Source organism: Rutidosis leptorrhynchoides, chromosome 3, assembly GCF_046630445.1.
Source record: "Rutidosis leptorrhynchoides isolate AG116_Rl617_1_P2 chromosome 3, CSIRO_AGI_Rlap_v1, whole genome shotgun sequence".
NCBI lineage: Eukaryota > Viridiplantae > Streptophyta > Magnoliopsida > Asterales > Asteraceae > Rutidosis > Rutidosis leptorrhynchoides.
Genome location: NC_092335.1, coordinates 162686076 through 162703042, shown reverse-complemented (window position 1 = coordinate 162703042; position 16967 = coordinate 162686076). Strand labels below are relative to the sequence as shown.

General features: G+C 34.0%; 1 long non-coding RNA gene and 1 pseudogene across 1 annotated transcript; both read left to right on the top strand.

The window, feature by feature from the left end:
- Positions 1-4073: 4073 nt before the first annotated feature.
- Positions 4074-5352, top strand: LOC139900560 (F-box/FBD/LRR-repeat protein At1g13570-like; annotated as a pseudogene).
- A 2936-nt stretch (positions 5353-8288) lies between these two features.
- Positions 8289-10507, top strand: LOC139896957 (uncharacterized). Its single transcript, XR_011776397.1, has 3 exons — positions 8289-8336; positions 9076-9208; positions 10173-10507. It is a non-coding gene; the product is annotated as an uncharacterized lncRNA (long non-coding RNA).
- Positions 10508-16967: the final 6460 nt, after the last annotated feature.

Here is a 16967-nt window from a genome sequence, read left to right as displayed (position 1 = left end):
TTCTCTTTTCCAGTAGGTTCATCCAAGGAACTTAAGGTAGTAATGATGTTCATAACATCATTCGATTCATACATATAAAGCTATCTTATTCGAAGGTTTAAACTTGTAATCACTAGAACATAGTTTAGTTAATTCTAAACTTGTTCGCAAACAAAAGTTAATCCTTCTAACTTGACTTTTAAAATCAACTAAAAACATGTTCTATATCTATATGATATGCTAACTTAATGATTTAAAACCTGGAAACACGAAAAACACCATAAAACCGGATTTACGCCGTCGTAGTAACACCGCGGGCTGTTTTGGGTTAGTTAATTAAAAACTATGATAAACTTTGATTTAAAAGTTGTTATTCTGAGAAAATGATTTTTATTATGAACATGAAACTATATCCAAAAATTATGGTTAAACTCAAAGTGGAAGTATGTTTTCTAAAATGGTCATCTAGACGTCGTTCTTTCGACTGAAATGACTACCTTTACAAAAACGACTTGTAACTTATTTTTCCGACTATAAACCTATACTTTTTCTGTTTGGATTCATAAAATACAGTTCAATATGAAACCATAGCAATTTGATTCATTCAAAACGGATTTAAAATGAAGAAGTTATGGGTAAAACAAGATTGGATAATTTTTCTCATTTTAGCTACGTGAAAATTGGTAACAAATCTATTCCAACCATAACCTAATCAACTTGTATTGTATATTATGTAATCTTGAGATACCATAGACACGTATACAATGTTTCGACCTATCATGTCGACACATCTATATATATTTCGGAACAACCATAGACACTCTATATGTGAATGTTGGAGTTAGCTATACAGGGTTGAGGTTGATTCCAAAATATATATAGTTTGAGTTGTGATCAATACTGAGATACGTATACACTGGGTCGTGGATTGATTCAAGATAATATTTATCGATTTATTTCTGTACATCTAACTGTGGACAACTAGTTGTAGGTTACTAACGAGGACAGCTGACTTAATAAACTTAAAACATCAAAATATAGTAAAAGTGTTGTAAATATATTTTGAACATACTTTGATATATATGTATATATTGTTATAGGTTCGTGAATCAACCAGTGGCCAAGTCTTACTTCCCGACGAAGTAAAAATCTGTGAAAGTGAGTTATAGTCCCACTTTTAAAATCTAATATTTTTGGGATGAGAATACATGCAGGTTTTATAAATGATTTACAAAATAGACACAAGTACGTGAAACTACATTCTATGGTTGAATTATCGAAATCGAATATGCCCCTTTTTATTAAGTCTGGTAATTTAAGAATTAGGGAACAGACACCCTAATTGACGCGAATCCTAAAGATAGATCTATTGGGCCTAACAAACCCCATCCAAAGTACCGGATGCTTTAGTACTTCGAAATTTATATCATATCCGAAGGGTGTCCCGGAATGATGGGGATATTCTTATATATGCATCTTGTTAATGTCGGTTACCAGGTATTCACCATATGAATGATTTTTATCTCTATGTATGGGATGTGTATTGAAATATGAAATCTTGTGGTCTATTGTTACGATTTGATATATATAGGTTAAACCTATAACTCACCAACATTTTTGTTGACGTTTAAAGCATGTTTATTCTCAGGTGAATATTAAGAGCTTCCGCTGTTGCATACTAAAATAAGGACAAGATTTGGAGTCCATGTTTGTATGATATTGTGTAAAAACTGCATTCAAGAAACTGATTTCGATGTAACATATTTGTATTGTAAACCATTATGTAATGGTCGTGTGTAAACATGATATTTTAGATTATCATTATTTGATAATCTACGTAAAGCTTTTTAAACCTTTATTTATGAAATAAAGGTTATGGTTTGTTTTAAAAATGAATGCAGTCTTTGAAAAACGTCTCATATAGAAGTCAAAACCTCGCAACGAAATCAATTAATATGGAACGTTTTTAATCAATAAGAACGGGACATTTCAGCTGACCCGTTCACGAAGCCCATGACACATAACAAGCATGATGAACATGCTAGTAGTATTGGACTTCGTTATGCTGCTGATCTTTTTAATTTGTAATTTAGTATTTGGATATTTTTGGAACATTAAGCAGTTTTATCTTAATGAATTGATATATTGATGGTATGATCATTTTCATTTATATTACTGTGTTCTGTATTAGCATGTTTAATCCATGAATAGTTGTTGATTATTTAAAATCTCCATAATCGGTCATGTTATGGGAATAACATGAATTAAGATTAATATGAATGTTTGGTTATATTTATTGATGATAAATAGTTAACTTGTAAGTCCAAAATTCATATGTATGCATTGATGATGAATATTGGAATGACCCATCCGAGATGTCACTACATGGATCGTTGTCAGTAGTGAATCTTTTAGTGATTATGTCTTTATGTCCTTAGACTTGAGATGCACGCCGGTTTCGATGTGTGGAACATTGTACTTTGATATGGTTAAACGCTGTCCTGAATAAGGCTGTAATAAAGGCCATTATTGGGTATAATGTAAAACTCGTGAGAAACACGTGTATGCAATATAGGATTTGTTCCTCTAAAATGTTTGGAGTTAGATGCTTTTGAGCTCCTCGATGAATGAATAAGATATTTGTGTGGCCGCACCCAGATGTAATTAAGATGATACTTAATTAGTTTGGTGATCTAATTCAGTTCGAAGATCGAGAAATAAAATTGTTAAACAATTGAGAATGACTAATGATCCATTACTCAAGTTTAACTAAAGTATCTGAAACAAAAGGACGAATGACATTTAACACTTACTATAAGCAGTTCCGAGAAACTAACCTCACATGAATTTAGGGACAATGGCCTGTTGCTAGACGGTATCCATTGTTTGTATAGTTACTTTGTGTTGTGCCATGCACAAGTGGGAGTCTGTAGGATAAATGTGCAAGGTACAACATAACTATATGGCTAAATTCATTTGAGCCTTCGGGGTCACACATATATACACCTAGACGCTAAATTATATATGTATATGATGTATATATATTACTCAAGTGACGAGACAAGTTATAATACTCCGTTATGAATTAATTGAATATTTAAATGATTAGATTAAATCAATTAATTAATTATTTAATTAATTAAATTAATAAAATGTAAATTTTATTTAATTACTTGGTGACTACGTACAATGGCTAATTGGATTTAGAAACTAAATCTCATACGCGTTTTTTTTTCTTTGCCGACTTATAGAGTTGGTTGAATTTAATATTTAATATATATATTTCATTCCTTTTGGTCTGAGAGGATATATGAAAAAAACCAAAATCACACAGTTCATATTATTATTTTTTTTTGCAAAATTTCCAACGAAAGAAAAACAAGTAATTGTAGTCGCACGAAAGCCGAGAGCATCTCTTGATTTGTTTTCCTAACACGTTTTCGTACGGAGTAATATATTATTTATTATTTATTTTTATTAATATAACTAGATTATATTAATAAATCACTTGAGTTGGACTAGCATCCATTGGCGTTGTCTGAAAGTGTAGTGGACTATCCAAAGAGACGGTCATACGCTTTGATCGTAAGTTTCTCTCCGTTCATCAGTTTCTTGAAGAAAGGTATACCGTTTACTCCTCTTTTATTTTATATTCATGACAATTATTATGGTGTAACTGGATCCATGGGATAAATTAATCGTGTGCATGTTTTTAAATAAGTGATTATTTAATTTTGTAATTTTTGTTCATAAAATAATAAAAGATTATTATTTTAATTATCCGCTGCGTTAATCTGAATTGTTAAAAGTACACACGATTTTCCATCATCTTTATCATATCCCTTATCACAGTTCCCTATAGTTTTGGTTACCGAGTTCGAGATATCCTTTTTTCATTGTTCCCAAGTATTTTAATAACGCGTTCAGTTTTCTATTGCAGACTTGTGGAGCGTATATGATGAAAGCTCAACGCCTAAGTTCGGATATAATCAGTTCCCTTCCTGAAAACATAGTCGAAACTATTTTAACTCTTATGCCACTCCGATCATGCTTTGAGAACCAGCATTTTGTCAAAGAGATGGAGGTATCGCTGGATGACTATGCCCAAACTTGTATTTGATGATAACCTGGTTCAAGCGATATCTCGTACTGGAATTTATTATGGAATTATGTCGAAAAATAAGCTTGTCAATGCGATCTTCCATGTTTTGTTAATGCACAACTGTCCGGCGATAATAAAGTTCGAGCTTGGTGTCAACAAATTGGGCATGGAAACCGAGTTTGACCAGATCATACTTTCTCTTTCCAGGAGAATTAATGTGAAATGTTTGAGTATTGATAATACTTCAGACACCTACTATAACTTACCTACATCGTTCTTTTTGATACAAGGATTACAATCTTTAGAGCTAATGGGTTGTGATTTTGAACCTCCGTTGACATTTAATGCATTTAATAAGTTGAGGAAGATGCACTTTGAAAATGTTCTGATTTCTTATGAAGTGCTTCAACATGTCCTCTCGAATTGCCCACTACTCGAAGAAGTCGTTTTGGTAACGTGCATATAACCTTTTATGAATCTTCTTCACTTGAAGATATTATTTTAAATGGATATTTATTTATTGATGCAGATTGATCATAAAGAAAAATATGCGGAATTAAAATCCAATAATCCTGTAACGTTTTTCCAGTGTGTGCCTTTAATTCATACTTTACATATCTCAAAGTATTACATGAAGGTGATTTTGGTTAAACGATTGCATACATCTTGTACAAAGAATATCGTGATTGCTGATTTTCATTTTGTTTTTTGTTTTTTCCGTTAAAGTTCATGGCTGCAGGTGGTATGCCAAATAAGCTTCCGACTTCGCTTCACCTTAAATATGTTTATCTGGATGTGTGCCTAAGGGAACACGATATGATATCAGCTGCCCTTTGCATAATTAGGAGCTCCCCAAATCTAGAGGAACTCTATTTAATGGTACATAATTGAATTGCTTATGATAATGGTTCTTCCAATACAGTTTTAATGACATTTAACCTTGTTTTGTGAATTAGATGTATCATAACTGGAAGTTGCCAATTAAGGAAACTTCCATCAAGTTTGCTGATCCCCAAGTCGACTTGAGTTTGACCTTAGATCATCTTAAGCATTTTGAAATACTACGTTTTAGTAACATTTCGTGTGAGATGGAATTTGTGAAACTCATCATGGGTAAGTCGCCTGTACTAGAAATAGCACGAATTGAGCTTAAGGACAATGTTTCTGCTAAAGAAGAACTGAAGATTTTCAGATATATGGTGTATCTGCCATTTCCCCGTGCATCACCTTCAGCAAAATTATTGATCGAACGCCCAAAAACTTCTTCATAAAGGCTAAGATTTTGGTGACGTTAGGTAATTGTCTTTTTTAGTATTAAGGATTGTGTAAACAACGTGTTGCTTTTATGTGGACTTTTTTTTGTGGGATACATATTTAGATGTCCTATAATGTGCTACTTTTTCCTTTGTAATAAAAACAAAGCTTGTTTTAGAAGTAATCATCTTGTGTAGACCAGTTAAGTTAAGTTAGATTCTAAGGCTTAGAAAAAAACCCCTAATCATTCAAGTTTATTATTTTGAAGCAGGATGACACTTGAAATTTTTACGTTGGACTTTATCAGTGATCTTATGCCAATACTTGATGCATTTAAAACTTACGATTTGTTGCACAAGTGGCGGTAAAGATGTATAACATAGAGGAGTAGGTTCTGAACTTTTGAAATCATATTCAATAATCGACCACTAATTTTTTTGCTCTCTGTTAATTTTTCTGGGAGAAATTCAATGCTTCATTTATAGAATACATTCTCTTCACATCTGGTTGATTGCCCAGTTGATTTTATTTTTCGCGAAACAGCTAACATAATATAAACAATTTAACCAAGGGCGAAATCCACCCAAAGATGAAAGAAACTCTAACAGTACAACAAGCAAGAAACGAAACTAACAAACAAACTACTACTAGAAGATAGCTAAAGCAAAGCAAACAAACTACACAAAAAACCCAACACCTAAAAACCAAAACCCGCCTAAGAACCCGACGCGTTGCCCCTGCCAAATAAATAATTCACATTCTTTCAAAACTTCTCAAGTTCGGCTTAAAGAGCTTACCTTCTACCTTTGTATCCCCGAACGAGAAGAGAACGAATACTCCAAATCGCTTTACCTTATGAGGGAGGGGGTTGAACATGGGGTCACATAGAGCAAAATATTTGGCTCTTGTGGGTAAATGGGTATCACGATTTCCAGTTGAAAATAATGCATTTTGGGCAATAATTGTTAAAAGCATTCATGGGCAAAATGGGGGGGTGAGTTCTAATATATCAAGTTCATCTAAATCCTTATTGATCAATATTGCTACTGTCGACCACACCATTAACAGTTTGGGTGTACCTGGACTTGTCAAACTCTTTGAAATAGTTATAGGTAATGGAAATGGCACTCTCTTTTGGGATGAAAAATGGTTCGGGGACTGCAGCTTCAAATCAAAGTTTGCCAGACTTATTAGATGGGAACATGACAAAGACAGCTCGTGTAAATCAGAGGATCGGTTGGAATGGAACATCTACTGTTGGCAGAGTCAGAGATGAACTCGTGGCACTTGAAGATCTTCTATCGTCAACCAAGATGAAATAAAGTGAACAAGACTCCTGGAAGTGGAATCTGGATAGCCGCAGATTATTCAAGACCAAAACGTTGGCTTCTTTAATTAACGATAAGGAACAAGCTTGTTCCAGAAAAAATATGTGTGTTCGTGTGGAAGAGGGGCGTCCCGTCGATTTCAATTTTTCATATGGGCCCTGTTCAATCAACAAAAAAATAGGCCTTTTGTATATACAAAAATTAGGTTAGTTTTTCATTAGTACTAAATAATTTCGAATTATGGGCCCTGTACAAGCGCACGTATTGCACGCCCTCAAATCCGCCCCTGGTGTGGAGTAGTAAAATAAAAGGAAAAGAATCCCAGTCCGAATGGAGTTCGACAAAAAAGGCATAGATCTCGATTCGGTCCATTGTCCTCTTTGCAATGATGGCCTTGAATTAGTATAACACTCTGGTTTTTTTTTTTAAAAAAAAAAAAAAAAAAAAAAAAAAAACAATCTAAGTTTGGACTCGAGTCTTTAGTTGGTGGAGGTTAGGAAACATTTCTAACCTTTGGCTTTGTTCCCAAGTTTAATTTTGAAAAGAAAGGAAATGAAATGAAAAGAAAATTTACAGATTTGGTGTTCCTGTGTTTTAGTTTGAGAGATAGGAAATGAAGTGATGAGATTATTTAAGGTAATTTTCCTTCTAAGGATTCTTTCCAAATTGGAAGGATCTACTTCCTTCCTTTTCAATTCATTTCATTTCTTTCTCAAACAATCTCTAGAACAAAGCCTAGCGTCATGAAATCTTTAATGGCAACGGGAACAATTTTTGGACCAAAGAAGGTAAATCACTATGACAAGCGGTTGAATGTGTCACCGGCTGTATGATTTGGAAGAACCAGAACCTTAAAGTTTTTCGGGGAAAAGACCGGCCTAGCCCGATTACCTTGAACGAGATACAAGTGAAATCTTTCGAAATGATATCTTCGTGGCTAAAAACGAGTTGAGTGGCAGCAGTGGATATTGGATCCAAGTGTCTACTGTTTCCATATATGTTTCTATATCCAGCTCGTACCGGGGTTGCTAGCTATTTTTACATATGTGGTTTTGAGCAAATGTGGTTATCTGGGTAATCTGTGTGACTCTGTAAATAGCTTGTGCTGCTTGGCTTGCTACTTGAAACCCATGTTTCTCTTGTAATTTTACCTTTATTACTAATTACTATTACTATTACTAACATAACTAATCTATCTATAGATTCTATTAAAACACTAACACGGTGATGTCATAATTAAAGAATTTCTCTTAATACAAAAAAATCAAAAATAAATTAAAAAAATTTAAGTACATGGAGATGATGTCATTAACATAAAATTTATATAATTAAAATATTAATTACTCCGTATAAGATATTGAACGCACCTCCTCTCTCTCTCTCAAATCAAAATAAACCCTAAAAACCAAAACAATTCCATCTTCCTCACTTTCTTGCTTGGTTTCTTCTTCAACGATTTCTCTTTGCCGCTCTGCTCTTCGTCTCCCATCACATTTCACAATTTTATTTTCCATCGGCGTATTGATTTTCTCGTATAGGTAAACAAATAATTTTCTTTGTGGTTTGATTTTGTTGGTTATAAGTATATCTTGAATATTTATCTTCATGGTTCATTGATTTCTAAAAGCAGCATTTAGAGTTCTTCAACAGTTATGCACTCATGCTTATTCAAGGTTAGTACATTTAGGGTTCTTAGAATCGTTATGCTTGATTCGATGTATGAAATTTTATAATTAATTTTGAAAATATTAAAATTGTTTAAATTATTCCTGTGTGATTTATTCAATGTGTAATTATCATTTGGTTGTTTTGGTTTATGTGGATGAAGGATAAGAAATCTTAACATTGTGTGTGATGTAGGATACTACTATTACTTATTGAACACTAAGTGTTCGATGAAATGCCACAAAGAAGTTCAAAATTCCTTCTCAGGGTATTATGATGATGTTTGTATAGTACATATTTTTTGAAATATTGTGCTATCCTATTGCATTCAACATGAGCGCATGATCAATGCTTTGGGTACTTATAGTAGTTGTCTAAAGTTTGGCTTCTTGATTAATTTCGATTCTAATATGTGTTAGTGTAGTTAAAAAGATTTCAGGTGATGGAACATGAATACACGAAGATGGATGTTGCATGGTGTCATAATTTGAAGTAGAAGATTTTGACTTGATGTTTTTACTTGATGGGTTATTAGTATTATTTACATAGATTTGGTTTTGTATGAAACTCTTGATATTAGCTCACTTGGAGGCATAATAATAGTTAATGTGTTACTTTATTCTTCTTATATGAACCATTAGTATTAGTTTGGTGTTTTACACTATAGTTTAAAGGTGTGTTTTAAAAGAGAAATAGATAGCAGATTTGCACATGTTACTAATGCTTGCACATCCAACTATTCCGTAGTTTCCATCCTATGTATGGGCATGACAATTGAAGTTGCAAAGAAACTGGAGCTACTTGTGTGCTCTGACTGTGTTGATGATGATGCATAAGAATCGATGTGCACATTTCCATAGCATCATCTCCTGAAGCCAAGGTGAGAATCCATGTCATTTATTGTTGCAATATTATCACACTGTACATTGAAGAATTTTGTTCAGTTGGTACATTGTGCATTGATTTGTAGTTACATATAACAACTTGCTGATTAGCTAATTTCCAGTTTGACCATAAAGCAGAAACCCCCTAAAAGTGTTTGGAACCATTGATTTCTTTCATAATAGGTATTTCCAAAAATGTATTATAGTTGAGATAAAATGATCATTTTAGCGTAAGGGTATCTCATAAGTTTCTTGAGATAATTGGTATCTTCTAGACATTTTTCAGAAAATATTGTACTGTTTTTGTTATCATCATTAGATATGCTATTTTCAAGGTTTACATGGTATATGAATAGTGAGGTTGAAACATCAGTTGTCTGGTCATGTGCTCGCTTACAAAAAAGTCATGTTGTCTTGAATAGTCTTATATGGTTAAAATATCATATTGACTTATTTGTATAAACTGGGTGAGCTATTCAAGTGGGATAACAACATTGCAAAATATGCTTCTTAATAATTTTCCATTTCCAGTTCTTCTTTATTTATTTCGTTATCTTTTGCTCATTAAATCGTTATATTTTGTTCGATCCATGAATTAAATGTGGAAGAGATGCTCACCAATACATGATAATGATGTTTATGCTCATTATAGAAGTATGGAGGTATGCAGATCCTTTTGATGTTGGTTTCTTGATGCAAAAAAGAAATGTTTTATTGTTATTGACAAATGACAATGTTCCATTGACCTATCAATTTCCCCTCAAGTTCTTCACACCAAAAACTCTATTGTCTATATTTTTATGTTTCGTATTGCTATACTTTTTTATGCTTCTAACGGGGGTGTTAAGAGTGTTTATTAGTTTTTAGGTTATTATAAGATCGTATTGTAGCGGTTATTTTGTTAAAAATAACTTCAATTGTAACAATGTAATAGTTCCTTTTTTTATTTGTTTTTCTCAGACTTGGATAGCTCTCTTGGATGGCACAAGATCCATATGAAGGTAATGCTAAAAATGTACGGTTTAATTCGTATTGGTTCCCCTGAAATCAAAAAAACTTTGAGGTAATATGTATTGGTTTTCAAGAAATTGAAATAAATCCATAGTGGGTTATGATTTAGTTGTGGTGTAGTTTTATAGAATTTACCTTTAAGTATTCATTCATGTTATATTTTGGAGAAAGAGTGTAGTACAAAACCTTTGCTTGCTGGTTGTGGACATAGCAAGTTGACTGCACTTGGTCTTGCTATTTATGAGGCTGTTGTCATAGGGTAACACCATAAGTTTTAATAATAGTTCTTGATACGTTAGTTACTTAGGGTAATGGAAGTAACATATCTTACTCTCTTCTTTTTACTATTTGCCTTTCTTTATGTGGTATAGTTTTGATTTGATTGTATTTTGCCTTAAAATTTGAGAATGATGGTGTGATATTGCTGTTCAAATACATCAATTAAAAGAAGGTACGCAATTTTACAATTTTGGAAGCTGTTGTTTTGAAATACTGTTTGAGCATCATTTATTGATGTGTGATTTTATTTTTATTATGCATGTAGATAATAGAGGGTGTGAGTGTTGTGTTTTTCTAATATTAGTGTAAACTTATGATGATAAAAAAGTAGCTATATTATTTCATAATAGAATTTACTAGTGTCCTTTTTGTTTTTTTGTTTTTTTTATAGATTTAATTTAACAAACCCGTGAATTCACGGGTCTTTTTGTTAGTAGACAAAATTTGTCTTATTAGCTATGAATAGTATTATTTAATATTTCATTTTTCACACACTCAACCCTTAACTTTCATTAAAATACAAATCGAACTCCCCCATTTTATAGTACTATTTAATTAATATTTCATTTTTCACACACCCAACCCCCTAACTTTCATTAAAATACAAATCAAACCCCCCCATTTTATACCTATATTTAAAATATCATTTATCCTATCACTAACACTAAAAATATTGAATAATAACACTCACGCTGCTACTGTGCTACTTTTTTTTTTGTCTCAAACGATAAAAAAGCAACTTTCATAAAAGGAACAACCCTTCAATGCTACCAAAAGATGTCGAAAAATATTCTTTTTTACAAAATAGATCAACTAACTTTTAAAAAAAAAAAACTCTCGAACGCTAAAAGAAGCAACTTTCATAAAGGAACAACCCTTTAATGTTAGATGTTGAATTTTTTTATTTTTTTTACAAAATAGATCAACACTTTTTTTTTAACTCGCATTCAAAACGGAACCCCCCGGCGCGAAGCGAGAGCTCCAGTTATTAATTATTACAGAGTATTAGTTTAGTATCTTCTATACAGTATAATAAAGTGTTAATTTGGATATTCTTTTTTCAACTGCTAATCTCAACCATTAGATCAACTAAATTACTTTTAATTACCCCTAATATGATCCAGTGATTCAACTTATAACCTTATAATCCTACCGCTACACAATTCTATTGTTTTTCACTTTTTCTACCCCTACAAACAAACTCGGGTTCTTTTTTTAAACAAAATTTATATTTATATTTATATTTATATTTATATTTATATTTATATTTATATTTATTTATTTATTTATATTTATTTATATTTATTTATATTTATATTTATATTTATATTTATATTTATACCTACATACTAAATGGCATGGCGGCTTCCGCCGTTTCAGCTACATCGGATTCTCGTTTTGAGTTTACGTTCACACTACAACTGGTCCCTTAACTTCGACTTAATTTACACAATGACACTCGAGTTTACACTTTTTCAGGGTAGAAAGCGTAAATATATTATATAATTTTATTAAAATAAAAGAAACTAATTCCACCCGAATTTTTAACGGGCCCTATCTTCTCGATCGGTTCGAGTAAAATTTTTTCGAGACCATCATTCAACTCGAAAAAATCTCACGAACACAACGGGACTAACTACGCGCGAAACGGATATCGTTAAAAAAACACTAAATATTTCGGGCTATATTTTATATCGCTTGGTGCGAGTTAAATTTTTTCGAAATCATCGTTCAACTCAAAAAAATCTAACGAACACAACGAGACTAACTACGCGCGAAACGGACATCGTTAAAAAAACACTAAACATTTCGGGTTGTATTTCATACATATACATACACGTTCAACAAACAACTCAACTTATTAGATATATTAGGTACCAAACAACATATATCCAAATTCGACCGTGCGTTGAATACAACCGCACCAACGCGCGGTCGAATTTTTTTCTAGTTACATAACAAAAACCTACTGCGATCATTCATCGAACCAACCCTCTATCGTCGGATTCCCAAGAACAAATTCAAAGTCCAATCGCAGAAATCGGGTTACATTAATCGCGGGTGGGTATCTCTGATTTAAGGCATCGATCAATAGGTTTTTCATATACGTTCTCTGATTTTGTGCTTATATTATTAGGGTTTACATAACTTGGTGCAATAATCCCAAGAACAAATTCACGGTGCAATCGCAGAAATCAGTTTACATTAATCGTGGGTGAGTTTCTCTAATTTAAAGCTTCGATCATTAAGTTTGTCATATATGTTCTCTGATTTTGTGCTTCGTTTCTTAAGGTTTACAGAACTTGGTGCAATTAACTAACTGTTGTATCACATAAACAAAACACTGATTATTGCAATTAACTAATTGTTGTATCACTAAATGAGGGATCGCGAAATTGATTTTGATCTACAATACGAGAATCATCCGTTCTTTATCAAATTAACATCAAGAGTTCACGAAAAAGCAGGAATTTAGACTAAAGGTGAGTGTTGTTTATGGGTTTGATTTATTTCTGTTGGTTATTAATTTAATGGGTGTTGATCTTTTTTAGATTGAGAATTACTCCTCTCTATCTCTGTTATTGTTTATTTGTTATCGTGTATATATTAGGTTATTAATTAATAGAAAGAACTAGAAAATGGGCCCGCGCGATGCCGCGGGGCTTTTGGGTTGCGTATTCATAGTTAACGGAGCGTATTATAGGTGTGTATATGTATTGAATATAGTTCGAGGTATTGAGTGTTTTTTTTAGAAGTATCCGTTTCGCGTATAGTTAGTCCCGTTGGGTTCGTAAGATTTTTCTGAGTTAAACGGTGGGTTCGAAAAAATTTAACGTGAGGCGAGCGGGAAGATGTGTCCCGTTGAAAATATGGGTGAAGTTTAATTAAGTTTTTTAATTAAAATAATAAATTTACACTTTACACCCCTGATTGAGGGGCTAAACTTAAAAGTTGGGTGAAGTTGTGGCGTGGAAATTGTTTTTATCTTCCTGTTGTCGTTTGGACAGCGTGGGGGGGTCAAAACGACCAAACCCTCCACGTGTTTTAGTATATAGGGGAAAACCCTCCACGTGTTTTAGTATATAGGGGAAATAAGTGTATGTGTGTCTATATCTAATGATTGATTTCAGTGGAACTCGTTCGGTGTTTGCAGGCTCTTCAGCATCTAAATCTTCAACCATTGCTCGTAAAAGATCGAATTCGTCTTCGTCATCGGAATCCTAAATATCAAAAGTTTAAACAAAGCATATGCCATTGAAATTTCTTATAAGAAGTATAGAATTAATAAGTGAATATTAGTATAGAATTAATAAGTGAATATTGAAACAAATGTGTGGAAAAAATGATATGTGAAATGTGGTATTTATAAAAGAAAAAAAGAAAAAATAACTTTTTTAATTGTAACGGCTATATAGCCGTTTGACCAGCATACGTGGCAACACCCCATTCGGCCATCACTTATCACGCCACCTTCTCTTCTTCGTAATGCATCCATCGAGCCACTCATTTTTTGGGTCCATCACGCCCCACAGTGGTGCCATGGAGGCGCGATGGTGGCAAAAATGCTCCGGTCACGCTGCATTGTGAAAGGTCTTACTCGATTGTAAAACTTTGATACTCCTAGATATAACTTTAAATACTTTACCATAAAATTAGTATGCTGACTGTATGGTTTGCATTGTTTAAGAACACCAAAATGATGTACTTCGTAAATGTTGTACAATCTACCAGGAGAAGTTATTAATTATCAATTTTGTATTCCATAAATAGAAGAAAAAAATTGGAAAAGAGAGATATATATGGAGAGAGTCAGAGAGGCAAAGGACAGTGAGAATTGAAAGAGAATTAATTGAGTAACGTAAACTCTTAGGCTCCGTTTGGCTCGCGGAATCCAATGGGATTCCGACAAAATTGGAACTGAATTTATACATGACGTGTGTCTAAATTCGATTCCAACAAGATTGAGGGTTACGCGATTCGCTGCTGACAATTGTATGTGTTGGAGATATGGAGAACTTTAAACAATTAGAGGGAAGATTCCAGGAAACTCACACGAAGCTTCCACGAAGTTGTTAGGAAACTCACATGTAGCTTCTACGAAGTTGTGAGGAAATTCACATGTAGCTTCCATGAAGCTGTCAGGAAACTCACATGAAGCTTCAAGGAATTGTTTTTAGCTTACTCTTTAAACCATTCTATAAATAGACCCTCTTGTAACTCATTGTAAACACACCACAAATATTCAGTAAATACATTCTCTAGTTGGTCCGTGGACTAAAGCAATCACAACGATTGCATATAACCACGTTATCTCTTGTGTCGATTTACATTTCTTACATTTATAATCTTTCGTTCATTAAGTGGATTAGTAATCTTGTAGAATTACTATCGGTGAGTGATCTTGTTGAATCACTTGCGTTGTTTTGGGTCCTAATATCCTTACAACTGGTATCAAAGCTCAAGGTTTCGACTTTGGGTACGATGGCGGAAGACGGAAAGTTTAGAATCGACCGATTCGATGAGAGAGACTTTGGCTTTTGGAAGATGCAAATTGAAGATTACTTGTATCAAAAGAAGCTACATCAACCTCTGTTAGAGACCAAGCCCGAAAGCATGAGCGATGCCGATTGGACGCTTTTGGATCGTCAAGCTTTGGGTGCGATTCGTCTTTCACTTGCTAAGAACGTTGCATACAACGTTGTGAATGAGAAGACGACGTTTGCTTGCTTGAAAGCACTCTCTAACATGTATGAGAAACCTACCGCTTCTAATAAGGTATTTCTCATGCGTCAATTGTTCAATACAAAGATGAAGGAAGGTACGAGTGCAACGGATCATATCAATGAATTTAATAATATCGTTTCAAGGCTTGAATCGGTAGAAATTAAGTTTGATGATGAACTAAAAGCACTAATCTTGCTTTCATCATTACCAGAAAGTTGGTCGGGTACTGTTACCGCGGTTAGTAGCTCTACGGAACTACTAAGCTGGCGTTTGAAGCAATAAGGGATTTGATTCTTGGTGAAGATACTCGTAGGAGAAACTCGGGGGAATCGACATCCGGTTCTTTGTTAAGTACCGACAACCGTGGTAGGAAATTTGATCGCGGTGAGAAGAAGGGTAGAAAGAAGTCTAAGAAGAGGTATCCATCGAAAGATAGAAGTGAAGCTGTTTGTTGGGGTTGCAATCAAAAAGGACACTTTCAAAAGAATTGTAAAAATGGTCCGGCGAAAGGTGTGAACTTGACCGGGAAGAAAGTGATGATGCACTTTTATGTAGTGTTGAAAATTCTATGGAGTCTTGGATTTTGGATTCGGGAGCTTCGTTTCATGCTACTCATGTCAAAAGCATGATGAAGAATTTTCGTTCATATCAAGGCAAGGTGAGATTAGCGGACGACAAACAACTCAATATAGAGGGCATTGGAGATGTTGTATTGAAGACTACTCTTGGCTCTAATTGGACCTTGAAAAACGTAAGGTACATTCCTAAATTAAAAAGGAAACTTATTTCGGTTGGTCAATTAGATGATGAAGGTAACGCGGTTACTTTTGAAAACCGCCAATGGAAGGTGGTTAAGGGTAGTTTTGTCGTGGCTCATGGACATAAAAGGGGAACTCTTTATATGGTTGAAGTGTTTGATGAAGACACAGTGGTTGCTACGGTTAATGTTGAGTCCGAATCAACTCTATGGCACCGAAGACTCGGGCATATGAGTGAGAAGGGTATGAAGATGCTTGTTTCGAGTGGGAAAATTTCAGATTTGAAAAAGGTAGAACTTGGATTTTGCGAACCATGTGTATATGGGAAGCAAAAGAAGGTGACTTTTGGGAAATCGGAAAATGCTCCTAAGTTGGAGAAATTGGAGCTTGTTCATACGGATGTGTTTGGTCCAACCAATGTAGAATCACATGGAGGTTCTCGCTATTATGTCACCTTCATTGACGACTCTACTCGAAAGGTATGGGTTTATTTTCTTAAAGCTAAATCTGATGTATTTAATACATTTGTGAAGTGGAAAGCTATGGTAGAAAATGAGACTAACTTGAAGGTCAAGTGCTTGAAGTCAGATAATGGAGGGGAATATGGTAGTCTTGAGTTTAAAGACCATTGTGCAAAGCTCGGTATTAGAATGTTAAAAATGGTACCAGAGACACCGCAACACAATGGGGTCGCCGAACGTATGAATCGTACGTTAAATGAATGGGCTAAGAGTATGAGACTACATGCCGGTTTGCCTAAAATGTTTTGGGCGGATGCGGTTAACACGGCGGCTTATTTGATAAATAGGCGCCCCTCAACACCGTTGGGTTTCCGAATTCCCGAGGAAGAATGGCAAGGTAAGAAGGTGAGTTATGGTCACCTTAGGATCTTTGGGTGTAATGCATATGTGAAGACCAAAGATGCGGATAGAGACAAGCTTGAAGCTAAGTCCAAGAAGTGTATTTTCATTGGCTACGGGTC